Source organism: Pseudonaja textilis, chromosome 1 (assembly GCF_049901715.1).
Source record: "Pseudonaja textilis isolate UNSWEBS1 chromosome 1, rPseTex1.2, whole genome shotgun sequence".
NCBI classification, from domain to species: Eukaryota; Metazoa; Chordata; class Lepidosauria; order Squamata; family Elapidae; genus Pseudonaja; species Pseudonaja textilis.
Window position 1 is genome coordinate 218,906,411 of NC_141990.1, and position 13,510 is coordinate 218,919,920.

Genomic DNA, 13,510 nt, shown 5'->3' on the forward strand with positions numbered 1-13,510 from the left:
GCATTGTGAAGATATGGGTAGGGAAGACTTCTGAAAACAGGAATAGGCAATAATTAACTGGTTGGCAGACAACCAGGTTGGTTTGACTTAATATCCTTTATGAGTAAATGCTTTCCCTACCCAATTCCAAGCCAGAAAGTGAGCTCAGGAGATCAGGCTATTTTATCAGTTCTGACTCTCGCTTGTGTTTTGAAGAGAGAAACCATACTGGAAACCATACCTTGATCCTGTCATGGTCTGAGTGGGAGTTGAGTGGTTAAGTTGGCAGAAGACCAGGGGTGGGATTCTACCAGTTTGGACCAGTTCTATAGAACTGGTTGTTACCATTCTGAGCAGTTTGCAGAACTGGCAAATCATGCCACTGGTTGGCCCTGCCCCTCCCTGTTCACCCCTCCCCTCCCTGCCCAGTCACTCCTTATCTTACTTGCATGCCATCCAAGTTGCCTGCGTTGTGCAAGCAAATTTTACGTGACAGACTCAGGCAGCAGATTGCAGAAAGGTAGATCTGTGAGTGAATCTGTGATTCTGCAAGCAACTCGATCTGACTGACTGCTTTGCCTGATTTTGGGCAAAAGTTGTTCTTTTTTTAAATAAAAAATTCAATATTTACATAAATATTTACAATATTTACATACAAGCCATGCCCAGCCAGTCACTTGTCCACCAAGCCACGCCCAGTCAGCAAGCCATGCCCATCCAGTCACATGACCACCAAGCCACACCCACAAATTAGACCACACCCACAGAACCAGTTGTTAAGAAATTTGAATCCCACCCCTGCAGAAGACAAAGTATTCCTTTATCTCTGTGATTTCACTTTCACTTGCAGAAGACAGTGATGCCATGAACTCAGAGGTGCCAGTGAATCTCTTTGTATGGGACAAAAGCTGGGCAATGAAATGTGTGATGACCTGGAGTGTATCAAAAATATAACAAAAACTAAAACATAAATAAAGGTCCTTTAATGCCTTTGACTTGGCTTCACTGTTTAATTGTTCACAGTTGAATATTAAACTATATTCAAAATAACATTCCAAACAAAAGAAATACAGTTCAAATTCAAAGAAGAGATAACGAAGCAAAAACCAAAAACAAACCGTATTGAAGAAAGTTCCACGACAGATCAGGATCAATAATTACAAACTTCAGGAAGATAGCCAGGTACAGTCCGTTGGAAGAACGCCAACCACAATAAACCTCATCCAGGAATAAAACACTAATTTGTCTCCAGCATTTGTTAGCACACAGGTCCAAACTCTTATGCAGATCTCACACCTGCAACCCATGAAGAGGATCATGGCCCTCTCCTCCCGAGTAGACCATGTTTTTCCCTGATCCTCTCCTCCCTGCGTGCCCTAGGATGGGTAGGGGATGAGCCTGGGTCCTCCTCTGACTGCTCAGTGGGCCTCTGCCCTTCCCCAGCCTCCTCCACCACCTCTGGAGCCACACTCCCACCCACTGTTGGCTGTTCCTCCTCTTCCTCAGAGTTAGTCTCCCCCAGGGGCATGACAAATGTCTGCACTCTGCAAGCAAATCACCAAGCTCAGAGAGCACCAAGAACTCTGCAGTACAATCTAGGGCTGCAGATGCTCTCTTGTAGTGGGAAGGCAGACTGTTTATACGAAAAGAAGAGAGGTTGTTTTGCCCATGGGATGTCTAAAGTATTTCTTCCAAATCATCTGGGAAACATTTGAAACTCTCATCTATGGCACAGATCATACGTTATTTTTAAAGTGGGCTTTTTTTTCCATCTACTGAAATTTTCTGACTGCTTGTTATAGACAAAGGACAATGGGTCTTCTCTAAGAATGACTGTGGCATGTAAATCTTGTTTGTGAGTGTTCAATTTGCCAAATGAAGGAAAAATATCTCCTAGGTTTTTTTTTTTAAATTGGTCGGTTGGTTTTATCTTTTTTACAAACATGGTTTTTGTGTTATAGTATGTTTTCTTTGAGTGAGTTTAACTGTGGAATGGGCCTGGTTTTGTTCTTCTTCAAAATTTAAAAGTATTAGGGTTGGTAGTGTTTGTTTGTTTTAGAAACTTGGTAAAAATTCATTTAATAAATTCTTTAAATTCCACATAAAACATGTTTTAAGCCTTCTTTTTCAAGAGTTTTTCCATCTGCTATTAAAACTCTATTTCACCATTTATATGTGTTTAGTCTAAACGGTTGTGAATCATATTCTCCCAGTGAACAAATATTCCTTTTAGGGATCCCTCATGAAGTACAAGTGACTGCATTTACAGCTTTTGGGGCCTCAAGGCAGCATTGCAGGGTGGAGTGAGATGGTGGAGATGTTTCCACTTATTATTCTATAAAAGATCTAAGAGGTCGTTTGAAGTAAGAGTTAGTAATTCCAAGGTCACCCAGAGATTTATTAATGGCAATGAGTGTCCCATTCCTTTGTACAAAATCTCTCATCCCATTTTCTCTGAAATTTTGAAAGGGCCCCAACAAAAAGGTTTATTACTGTTGCAAATTTCACCACAATGTTCGCACAAATGAAATTTACTGTTCAGAAACTTTTAAGTGTATCTTGAAAAATACCTGCAATAAATTTTATGAAATTTGAAATATTTTCCCCTTATAAATCTAAAGCCGGTCTGTGAACTATATCAGATTTTGCTAAAGAAACAAAAACATGGATATCTGCCTGTGTTTTTTCTCCTCTAGGAGTGCAGAGTACAGAGATCCATTTTCTGATTCCTTCCTGGGATCTAGAATCAAGTTAAATCAGATCACCTTTCAAATCACTTAATCTGGACCAGTTTAATTCTAGAGCTTCAGATGCTATTAAAAACCAAAGAGGATATATTCCTTAATACATTTATTGACGGAATGAAACTAATTCCCAGCATAATCTGGAAACCATGTGTGAAACATACATATATACAAAGGGGGCGTGCATAAGCGCACCAACGTGCCTACCGTCCCTGTCCTATTTTTCTTTTCTTTTTTCTTATATGTATCCATTTCATGTATTCATAACTATGTTTATACTTATACCTATTATCTTGTAAGCGATTGACAAATCAAATAAATAAATAAAATAAATATTTAAAAATGTTATTGGTTTGGGACAATTGTATTGAATGTGCTACGAATGGCTACCCCTTTGTGATTTATTTTAGATCTCAGTAATATTTGCCCCAGTAAGAATATGGTAACAATAAGAAAGGTAAAGACTTCCTCACATTAATATCAACTCCTTGATAATGAGATATGGATATTCAGTAACTTATGTTTACTTCCAAGTAATGTAATGCAGGTGCTTTGCCAATTCTTTCTTCCTGGAATGGTCTCCCCACCCCTATCCTGAATTTTCCCCAGAATCCATCCAAGTATTATTAAGACTGATCTATTAGGCTTTTCTACAAAATCAACCCAGGTCAATTAGTGATATCTAATAATTATATCTCCTCAATCCCATTTGTGACTTCTAAACCTCTTTGACTTTCCATTACCGAAAACAGCAATTGCAAAATGCTTTTTGCAATTATCTACTCATGGGTTAGCCTATGTTACATATCTTGCTAGCCCATGCTACATATCTTCTTGAGATAAAACGGTGTCATCCACCTTGTAGGCTGTTTCAAAACTCTGCTTTTAAGCATATTTAGTTGACATTCTCCTCCGAACATGGGAATGTTGGCAAAATGAAATATAGACCTACCTACTGATACCCAAGAAACTCCAAGTCACTCCAGGATTTTTAAATCCCCAGAGCTGCTGGGGGTGAGAGAGACTTCTAAATGAAACCAATTGTCCAGCTTTTCTGGACTTTGGGCAGCCTGAGTTCTATTATCTGATTCCACTCAAAAAATTCTTAAGTTTGGGATGCTGAGGTATAATAACGTTTGACTGTTAGTTTGTAATAACTTCTGCCATTCAAAACAGAAATGATGAACCATTCCCCCCTTTTTTTGATGTAGCGGAGCTAGTTTGTGTTTTTCTTGTGTAATATTGCAAAGCCATTTATTTATCTTTCAGGCTAGGTGGGTCTCACCGAGCCAACTTCTTTCTCCTTTGTGTCTCTCTGGCTTTTTCTGCCAATATGCAGGAAGGCTAGAACATTGTGCTTAGAACCTGGAATTCACTAGCCACCTTTTTATGGGCTCCATCAATTAAATATTTATGGACAATAATTTGATTTCTATTACTTAATTAATCCAAGCTGTACAGAGGATTTAAAATGCTATTTTCCCTGTGTAATGTTATTATTATGAACACTGACTGGTCTCTTCACCACTCAATCTTAAAACAGTTGGGGCAGGGAGGGGCAGGGGGCAATTCTCCAAATATATGGAAAGGGATATTGTGCTGTTTTAATGATGGGGGTCAGGTGCTAAGCTTGCCTTTTGGTTAATGGTCCCTTGATATTTCTAAAATCCCTATTGTTAGTCAACTTGGTCTTCCCTTTCATCCAGCATGGGGTCAAGAGGCAAACAATACTTGACAATCTTTTGCATATTTTGCCTCCGAATTTTTTTGTTTTTTGTTTTTTGTTTTAATCAAAGCCTAAAGTAACTGGATGGGAATGGAGAAAAAAGCACTTAGCTCTTTCCTTATGGGCTATTTTCCTTAACAGACTTTCCAGCCTCTAAAAGGCTTTTCATCCCTTTGAATACTAAAGTAAATGTTGGGTCATTTGTGCAAACAAAAAGAGACAGAGAAAAAGAGAAGAGTTTTCACTTGCAAAATAGATATTCCCAGAGAAACTGTTCTCAAGTTTTTGCCATTTCTCTGGGAAACTCCAAATGAAAGAAGAAAATGAATAATGCTTTACTGAGTACCTTGAATGAGGTACATGATTGCTACCATTGATTCCCACCAGTGTGGAGCCCAGGAGTGATGAGGCTTGAAATCTGACTACCTGGGAAAGGTATCAGATTGACAAAGGGTAGAAGAAGACCTGCTCAGGTATCTTATCTTTGGAAAGCTGGGGAGGGGGAACCATAAAAAACAAAAGGGTGAGCAAATGTCACATTGATGCCCTTGTGGTCAAGCTGGCACCAGGAATGGATGTCCTTTATATCTAATGAGTTATGCTGTCTTAAAATCCTAAACTACTGCTATCTTTGAGTCAGCAGTGTGAGAAAATTGCTGTCCTGTTCTCCATCTCTGTGGCCTTTGCTCCTAGTCCCTCAGGACACTTGGTTTTCCCTCAAGGTGATTGGCAGCAACACTGATGTCTGGAATGAGGGGAAAAGAACAGCCTTAACCCGGGGGCAGCCAAGGGTGGTTTATGCCTGCTTTATCATAAAATGAAGGCAGTATATGGAGACATGGTAGAAAAATAATGCTGCCACGGTTAAGTATTATTTAGGCAGAGAAGCACAGATCAATACCCCATGACATGCTTTCACTAGTGAGTTAGTTAAACATGGGCTAGATGGCATGACAATTGCTGGTAGGTGGATATGTAGCAGGCTGAAAATTTGCTCGTCAAAGGTTCTTCATGAAACAGTTGGTATCCAGTTGAGTGCTGGCTTCTCTGGTTTTCACTTTTATGATTAATGGATGAAGAATAGAAGGAATGCTTTTCAAATGTTGTTGTGATAAATCTGGGCTTAAAATATGAGTGTGGTTTGAACTCTGGACCCAGTTGTCATATAAAAAAAACCCGGATAAAGTTTTAATCCATTGGGAAAAGTATTAATGATTTTAACCTGAAAACCACTAATTGTTAAATGAATACCATATTAATGAAAGATGTTATTCTGATCATCACTTTCAGCTTTCTAATGCATATCATGCTGAAATATTTTGACCCGCGCCAGGCCCCATTTTTTCCCCCTTTCCCAATAATTTTTCTCTTTAGATCCTAGTAACAACTAATCTATTTAATAATACAAGAAGAGATTGAGTGAGACCCAAACAGGAAGAAAGTAGAATTCTTGGAAAATTCTTGCCAAAATTCTGGTTATAAAACACTGATTTAGATGGTTGGAAATAGTTGACAAGCCAAAAATGACTGAAAAATTCTTACTTCCAGACTATGTCCTTAAGAACGTGATGTTTTAACATTTTGAATGATCATCATGTTCTGGGGGAGAGATTTTTGGGATACTCTCAGTTTTCATTAATGGCTGTTTTCTGAATGCTTAAAGTTCTCTTTGATTACTTGTCAGAAAACATTTAACCTGTTAAGATGACCTTGCCTTCCATTTTCTTCTGGTTAATGCTAGTCAATACCAGATAGCTTAATTAATCCTGTGCTTAAACATTTTGGCCTTTTCTCAATCTGGATTTACATATTGTACTAAGATACTATGGTTTTTGGCTTTTGATTTGGATTGGTGCATGAACCTTGCCACTGTGGTTTGAAAACCATGGCTTGTGGCACAACAGGGATCGCCAACCTTTTGGACCTCAGGGACCACCAAACTCATAATTTTAAATTCCAGGGACCACTAACCAGTTCTCTGGGCATGGCCTAATTTGTGGGTGTGGCTTGGTGGTCATGTGACTGGCTGGACATGACTTGTATGTAAATATAAATATTTATACAAATATTGATTTTTTTATTAAAAAAGAGCAACTTTTACCCAAAGTCAGGCAAAGCAGGCAGGCAGGCAGATTGAGTTGCTTACAGAATCACAGGATCACTTAGAGATCTATTTATCTGCAATCGGCTAGCTCAGTCTGTCACATAAAATTAACTCACAACACACCACGTATGTAAATATTGAATTTTTTATTAAAAAAAGGGCAACTTTTACCCCAAAGCAGGCAAAGCAGGCAGGCAGATTGAGTTGCTTACAGATCCATTCAGTGATCTATCTATCTATCTGCCATCAGCTAGCTCAGTCTGTCACATAAAATTTGCTTGCGGTGAGTCTGCACTGAATAATAGAACCTTCAGTCCTAAGGGAAGGGAGGTTCGGCTGTGCTTAAAAGCAGAGCCGAAGATCTAAAGACTAGAAAGATCTAAAGAAGATCTAAAGCTAGAAAGCAAGAAACCCAACCATTTCCTGCTTCCTAGCTAATCTAAATCTCTCAGCACAGCAGAACAATTGATGGTTGGAAAAAGGAAAAATAGCAATTTAGCAGGCAAGCTTGCTGGGTAAGGTATGAGTGGGTGGGGAGGGTTCCCGCAGGCCATATGGGTGGCGCAGTCTTGTGTTTCTGCACAGCCTGGATTAATTGCTTTGGAGGGATGCTCTGGGGTGAGATTTCTTTGCAGCCAAAGAAATCCAAAATTTTCTCGAGGCCCACTGGTTGGTGAGTGCTGGTCTAGACCCTTATGGCTTGTTTATTAAACTCTAATGAAAGTAAAGCAAGGTTTAGGGTTATGTATTATTATCCAAACCCTTTTTGTTTGTAAGAATGTTTATTTCTTATAATGAAGTAAAATTTCTTACAAGCTACTACAACACATTAAACAACAACAACATTAAATCAAAATATGGCCTAGGATGATATCCGAACCCAAAGGTGAAATTTTTTTGGATAAAGATTCTTATGGTTACCTTGTTTTCTTGCATAGCTTTTTATTAGTTTGCAATGATTAGAATATGTGGCTTGTATATGGAGAGCAAACCCTCAATTACATGCAATATCTTGGTCACAAACAGTTGAATACCTAAAAGCTGTTCACCACAGATAGAGCTGTGGTAGTATTTAGATCAACAGTACAAATCTTACCTAAATATTTGTCTAAATTAATGGGAAGGAAAATAAACCAACTTTTGTTACTGGTAATTATCAGTCAGTACAAATCTGAATGGGGACATGGTGGCTCAGTGGCTAAGATACTGAGCTTGTCGATCAGAAAAGTCAGCAATTCGGCAGTTCAAATCCCTAGCACCCCGTAATGGAGTGAGCTCCCATTACTTATACTCAAACTGCCAACCTAGCAGTTCGAAAGCATGTAAAAAAAGTGCAAGTAGAAAAATAAGAACCACTTTGGTGGGAAAGTAACAGCATTCTGTGTGCCTTTGGCATTTAATCATGCAGGCCACATGACCATGGAGACGTCTTCTGACAGTGCTGGCTCTTCGGCTTTGTAATGGAGATGAGCACCATCCTCTAGAGCCGGAAATGACTAGCCTGTATGTGCGAGGGAAACGTTTACCTTTTCTTTTCCTTTCCTTTCCTTTCCAAATCTGAAGCATGGTTTAGTTTATTTGGAATTGTAGTAAGGACAAGGTAACATATGGACATATGCCCAAGAAATTAAATGGATGTAAATATTGTTGCTTTTACCCTCTCTTTTCTTCTTTCAGTTATACCTTTCAGCAATTTTGCTGAGTTACTACTTAATACAAATGAATAATTAGTTCCTACCTGGTATTTTCCTAACTAAACCCAGAGTCAGGCGGTACTCCATTACAAAATCTAAAAAACAGTATGGCAACGGAGAAGGAAATAAGTCAACTGTTATTTCTTATTTTAGCTGAGTAACTGACAGTTACACAGAGTAAAAAAAAAAAAAGGATTTCTCTACATTCATTTTATTTCATTTTTCTTAATGTCACCAGGTATTTGATTAAATCATGAGATCTAGATCAGGGCTGTCAAACTCCCATCCCATGGGTTGGATGTGTCACATGTGGGCCACACCCATGCCTGGTTTAGCAAAGGGGAAAAATGTCCTGATACATCACGTGATGAAGTGAGTTTGACACCCCTGATCTAGATAAATAATATTTTAGGTGTACCAGGGCAAAACTTTGTATATGGAAACAAAGCTCATATATTTTATTTGCTGGAAAAGAGATAGAACAATACTACTTTGTAAGTCCTAAACAAATATATGTAACTCAGCAGTAGCTCTGAGGATCATTTTTCTACAGATGTTTGTAGTGATTGGCAATATCTCACTCAGTGACCCTATTAAGACCAGACCACTGCATGCCAGTCAAAGAACCAGGATGCTGTGAGGTTCTCCCAGATTCCTGCTTGAGGAGCAGGTGGCAACTGTGGTCAGGACCATCTTTGCATAGCTCCATTTTGGGTACCAGTTTCACCCATTTCTGGATTGGGAGTTGCTGGTCATTATCACTCAAGTGGAAGTTGTCTCTTCTTGGTTTTCTGTGATGAAATGAGGATGTCCTTGAAGACCTTTCAGAAGCTGCAATTGGTCCAGAGTATAGCAGTGGGTGTAGTAATGGGTGCATTACAATACGCCCATATAACTACACTGCAACCTGCACTGGCTTCTAGCAGACTTTCAAGTGCAATTCAAGGTGCTAATTATCATCTATAAAGCACTAAAATGACACAGCAAGATTATTTGCAGTACTGTCTATCTCCCATAGATACGTCTCTCTGAAGTTGTCCCTGCCCTCATAAGCCTTTTGTAAAGTCATGAAGCCATGATGGCAGATGACCCTATTCTATTTGGGAGTGTGAGTGATGTTTTTATGACTACAGCTCTGGTATTCTCTGGAGCACCCACCCCTGCAAATACTAATCAGGATTGACATTACTTCTTAGTCCAGATAAATTCATTTGCACCCTTCTTCAATATTTTATGATGGGAAATGATTTGATTTCATGGAAATTATTTCTAATATAATCCCATAGAATTTAGCATACTCCATCCCCTAGATCACTTTTAGACTAGGATGAAGGTATAATAAGAAACTGATATGCTTATTCTGTCCCTGTTTCTGAACAGTTCCTCTAGCAGATCATATGATAATGTAGAAGAAAGTTTGCAAAAGTTACAAATTCCAATTTTACCCGGGCTTCCCACTCACTGGAAAATAGGAATTATGCTGCAATGAATGCTATTGTCTGAATATCTGTAGAGATTCTCAGTCATCCAAGTCATGGTTGTCCCAAACAACCTGAAAAAGGTGTTTTTTCAGGAGGCAACTGGACTTCCTTGTTTTTTTCTTTTAAAGACCACGGGAACCAGGAGGACTACTCAGGTGACCCTGAGGACACAGACAAACCTCCAAGTGCTTCAACGACACTCTAAAACAGGGGTCCCCAAAGTTGGCAACTTTAAGACTTGTGGACTTCAACTCCCAGAATTCCCCAGCCAGCATGATTAGCTAGAGAATTCTGGGAGTTGAAGTCCATAAGTCTTAAAGTTGCCAAGTTTGGAACCTCTGCTCTAAAAGGATGAAGATTATCAGCTGTCTGCAAGGAATAGAAATCCTTCCATTTCCCACTATCCTGTCAGAGCTGAAGAAGCTTCTTGGATGAGAAGCGAAACATCTTCAAAAGAAAAATAAAATAAGAAATCAGTTGCCTCCTGAAAAAGCACCTTTGGGATATAGCTGAAGAGTTTGATTTAACTTTTCTAAGTGTTGAAGAGATGATCTGCCTTTTACTTTTTTGAAGAGTGGAAAGATGTCTGGCCACAAATTTGGTTTATATTTGAATACTTATTGGTTGGCAATTCTTTGCTCTTTTCTGTTAGTTCAAAGGAAGCAATACTGGAGGTTTCCTGCATATAGGCATGCCAATCCTCATAGTGTCTCAAATTTCCAAAAAATGGCAGAATAGTCTGGAGCAATAATAATTGGAAAAATTGGAATCAGAAGTGATTAGAGACTGAAAGACTGGTTGTTTGAAAGCTCTTTTTGCGTCAACTGATCGTAAATGTTTGGACTTCACATTACCTGCCTTCTGAGACAGGTGTATACATATACTAACCTCCTGCTATCTTTAAACTAAGTAATGAAAAAAGAATAAAGCTACAATCTCAAGTTTTTTTTTCATGATCTTTCCCCTGTCCTGCCCAGGGTTGTGGAAAATTTACTGAGCTCACTCCAAGTAATTATTTTCTTGAATCCCAAGATTTCAGAGTTATGGGAAACATTTTCCCCGGTTCAAGACTTGGCAGACATAGAGAAATGGAATTTATCAACTGAAAATGTTTTTCAAGGGAATTTCCATTCATCTTTTTTGAGTATGTAGGGCCTAGTTTACCAAGGAATATTTCATCTTCTATTGCTTCTTGGATCTTGAAGTACCATTTGTATTTAGAAAAAGAAAAGACAAAGAACTGGCAATTTCAATGCAATCCATTTCCATCAAAGCAGAAGATGTACTTTTTAAAGGTCACCGTGTTCCTTCCTCTGCCCTGAAGTGCTGTGGGCCTAACCTGGCCCATTCAGGGAACCAGACTATTTCTTTATTGAAAATGTCTATGTCCCATCCACCCAATGCCTTCCCCAAATCAGAAGAATGTGCCTGCATCACTTATATAATGGAAGCGCCAAGAAAGATACATGAAAAAAGTACTGAGAATTTTGAGGAATCTTTTTAAGCAGCAACTTGAATGAGCAGCCATGGTCATAGCTTTCATATTCTCTCTCTGCAACCCAGATATTTGAGCATTCAACAACTTTGAATGCTGAATAATAAAATGCTATAGCATAAGGTGCCTCTTACAAATGTTACATTCATTCCTGGTAAATAGACTGAAATGTCAAAAGCACAGTTAATGGGTGTCTATAGAGATTCTCGGGGACGTGGTGGCTCAGTGGCTAAGACGCTGAGCTTGTCAATCAGAAAAGTCAGCAGTTCAGCAGTTCGAATACCTAGCACCGTGGTGTGAGCTCCTGTCCCAGATTCTGCCAACCTAGCAGTTCAAACCATGTTAAAAATGCAAGTAGAAAAATAGGGACCACTTTGGTGGGAAGGTAACAGCGTTCCATGCGCCTTTGGCATTTAGTCATGCTGGCCACATGACCATGGAGACGTCTTCAGACAGCACTGGCTCTTCAGCTTTGTAAAGGAGATGAGCACTGCCCCCTAGAGCTGGAAACGACTAGCACGTATGTGGGAAGGGAACCTTTACCTTTACCTATACAGATTCTCAATCCTCCAGGTCATGGTGATCTTCAAAAGGCAACTTGACTTTCCTGATGTTTTTCCTTGAAAACACTTTGCTTTCATCCAAGAAGCTTTTTCAGTTTCTCCAGAAATGAAGAAGCTTCTTGGATGAGAAGTGAAATGTTTTCAAAGAAGAAAAAAACTACGAAAGTCCAGGTGCCATTTGAAAAGCACCTTAACGGGGAAAGTGGGTGGGTTATATGCAACGTGAGTGGGTCACATAACGCAAATATAATTTTTGATTCCCTCTAAATTTGGTGGAGAATTGCTTCTTCTTTTTTTCAAATTACATTCAGCCTGTCTGGAGGTTTACAAAAGTTTTCTCCTTTGCAAATAGAAAGGGCTTCAGAGGCTACATTACGGTTGGGACTGAGTTTGCCTAGCTCTGTAGTCAAGGCCTTGGCGCCCCGTCTCCCAACAGGGTAGAAAGTTAATTGCAATTCCTTCTGCAGCATGCAGTACAATAATATTTCTAGGACCAGCAGAAAGGAGGCAAAATATGTAGTCTATACTTAGCTCATTCTGCTGCTCACCATTTGAAGCCAGGATGAGAACTGTGATTTATAATGAATAATAAACACACTTTGTGAAGAAAGAAGCACCTAGCTTAGAAAAACCAAGTAGGGATGGGCTTAGTATTTCAATGGGAGACTCGCAGGTAGTCCTTGCTTATAGGTTATACCGGTAAGTGGGGACAAAATTCCAGGAGGCAGCAATGGCAGTCAGCTGGATCACATCCCCATAAAAACTCTACATGGATATATTCAGGAAAACTACATTCAAAAAGAGACGTTTTCTTTAGCAAGTCAATCAGCAGAGTTGGTAAAAGGCACAATGACATAATTGGCCAGCAGTCATTTTTAGCATATTTCTCCACCCATGTTGCTATTCTATATATTTTTTTAAAGAATGGACATGCTAACTTAGCTCTTTTGTAGCTTCCATTTGTTAATCCAGTGCTGAAACACTTGAATAATGGGATTACTATAAAAAGTCTCAGTTATACAATCCCATCTCTATCCTGTCCAGGATTGAATATTTCTCTTTATTTTCTCTTCTCCCATAAATCAATCTAGATTCCTGACCACTCTTCCTCCTTAATAATTATTCCTTGAGATCAAGATTAATGAAATCAGAAGCTCTCAGAGGTCCTTCTGTAGCCTTATGGCAGTGGTCTCCAAACTTGGCAACATTAAGACTTGTGGACTTCAATTCCCAGAATTCCTTAGCCAGCATAGCTAGCTAAGTCCACAAGTCTTAAAGTTGCTGAGCTTGAGGACCCCTGCCTTAGGGGAATCTGAATAGCTTTGGAGAACAACTTTCCCTGTTAGTATTATATCCCATGTTTGGTGGTGTTGAGGGTGCTGAGAAAGCAAGCTGCTTTCTGTCTGACTATAAGAAGAACATGTTCTTCTCTTGGTATTAGCATTTAACCAAAGGAACAGAGTGTGATAATGGGGCACATTCTTGACATCAAAAACAGGCATTATAAATAAATATTCAATAAATATTGAAACAAGGACCAGTGAAAATATTTCAATCTGCTGCATGCTTGAAAAAGTACCATACCATATCATTAATGGAAGACAAGTTTTGCCCTGAACCTATCTCAGCATTTGGGATGAGTAACCATGTCTACAAATCCAGGGCAGTAAGAAAAAAGTCATAGGAACAGAAAGAGATTTTTGTGGGCAGAGATCCCACCAACA